The 2,275-nt window shown below is 41.4% G+C and overlaps 1 pseudogene; it reads left to right on the forward strand.

Moving 5' to 3' along the window:
* LOC122136824 lies at nucleotides 1-1,737 on the forward strand (annotated as a pseudogene).
* The last annotated feature ends 538 nt before the right edge of the window (nucleotides 1,738-2,275 follow it).

Genomic DNA, 2,275 nt, shown 5'->3' on the forward strand with positions numbered 1-2,275 from the left:
ATGAAGATCCATGAGAAGATTCTAACCCACTACCTGCATCCTGAGCACTTCACCTGTCGATAAAGAGGGATATCTTTACAAAAAGGTAAGGACCGGAATGTTCCAATTGACCAAAATATTGTCAAAGTAATCTAGAATGCTAATTTGAAAAGGCTGAATCTAAGTCTCTTTTATTTAGTATACACTTTATACAGTGATTGTGTCAAAGCAGCTTTACAGTGTTAAACAGGTAAGACACTGTGTCGACCAACGCGGGAAGACAAAATAGCTATAGTAAACAGTGCAGTTTTCAATTAAAGTCAGTTCATCATTAATTCAGTGATGTCATCGTTCAGGTCAAATCAATTCGTATCTCGTGCAAATCAAGCCGACAATATTGGCAGAGGAATGACGTGTCCCCAACAAATTAAGCTAAAGGCGACATTGGCAAGGAACCAAAACTCTATCGATGACAAAAATGGGAAAAAAGCCAGGCTCAGTCGGGGGCCAGTTCTCCTCTGACAGGTTTGCGAATGAAAGTGCCTCGGCTGTCAGATTTGTTTACATGTAAGCCGGGTTTAGGAAAGTGAGGTAGGCCACATTATATCTGAGACATCTTATCTGATCTTCTTCATGCCGCATTGCAGAAGCTTTACCTTCCGGATCATTGTATAGCAAAAACAAAAGATTTAATTTCAGAATAAATGGTAAAAGTAATAATAAAAGTGGTCAAGCAGGACTATTGATTTTGGTGATTAAATAGTTATTTAAAACGCTCAAACTAAAAATAAACCACCCTCTCTAGTTCGTAATTGTACCAGGGGAGAAACAGGACTGTTACACTTATTCCATACCACATACTTAAACTTGATTAAAAGCATGCCATTGGCCTATTTCCTAATTAGTGATACTAATTCAGGTTCAGATACTAATAGTCAGGTTCAAAAATCAGTCCTTTTACATTACAAAAAAAAAAAAACAAAAATGTATCTCCAGCTCCAGCTGGAATAATTTTCTCTCTCTGTAAATTAATCAGCCGTATTGCGGATGACTTCCTCGCCCTACCTGTGCTCAATCTATTACCATGTTTCTTTTCCACAGAGAGAGAGGAACACCACTTACCTGCGCCGCTGGTTTGTGCTGAAGGGGAAATCTGCTGTTTTACAGGAATCGTCCAGGCGATCGTAACCTGTTGGGTGTGATTGTTCTGGAGGGCACTGCATGTGGTGCAGGCGTGTGAGACAGATGGTCAGTTCTGTTTCTCTGTCTGGTGTTCACTGGGACCAGGCCTCCAGCACGTATAGACTAGCCGCTGATGGACCATCTCAGCCAGGAGAGATGGAATCGGTGCGGCTGTTCTGCGCTAGTCACATCTACCTTTCCAATGATTGTCAGAGACCTGGAGAGGACGCTAAGAAGGTGCGTTTATCTGTATGTGTTTTTTTTTCTGTGTCTACTGGCTTGAAGATAATTAACATGTCCTGATTGCATTTTTTTTCATGCCCTCAACAAAAACAGAAGCTAAAAGAGACAAAGGCCTTTGTGATTCCATCCAGACCTCAGCAGGAAATTACTTCATCCAATAACATAATGGCTCCTGGAAACTCAGGACAACCCTATTTGTGTACATGGCACTTCAATCGTGCCCAGAGATGGGCGAAAGCTACAGCACCAGTTCTGTACCCCCTCATCTACGCAGAACAGACCCCATCAGCTATAGTCGTTCATGCCTCCTATTCAATTCAAGACTACCAATAAGCGATCTCCAAAGCTCTGGCCCAAGAGAAAATGGCATGTCATACCCTTAAATGGGTCCGGCACCATCTTACGGGGGAGTGGCCTCCGTTGTGAACTTTGATCTTTTGGAAGAGTTTAGTAAACTTGCATGAGTACTATGGAAATGAGATTAAGCAACCTTAAGAGCTGAATGGCTGAAGAAGAAGCGCGACGGAAGAATGTGGGACATGTCGAGGAGGACCATCATTGATCTTGGCTAGAGCAGAGGCAGCATCTGATATATATATGAATGCTTATATCACATTCTGTGAATTTGTTCATGTTGTCGTATAAATAGTAAATCTTGTTCATAAAACACCTCATAGACTGATGAATGCATTAAGAGATGCAGCGTACTAGTAGAATCCTGCAGTCTTTTTTTTTTATTGTATGTAGGCATGCAGCGATTAGCGCTGACTGACTCTGATCTTGAAGTGTTTCTTGATAAAAACTTTCTCATTTCCTCTCTGTGGTCTCTCAGCCTAGTTTTCCTTTCTCACTTGAAACTGTCATAAAACAG

Source organism: Cyprinus carpio, chromosome B3 (assembly GCF_018340385.1).
Source record: "Cyprinus carpio isolate SPL01 chromosome B3, ASM1834038v1, whole genome shotgun sequence".
Classification (NCBI taxonomy): Eukaryota; Metazoa; Chordata; class Actinopteri; order Cypriniformes; family Cyprinidae; genus Cyprinus; species Cyprinus carpio.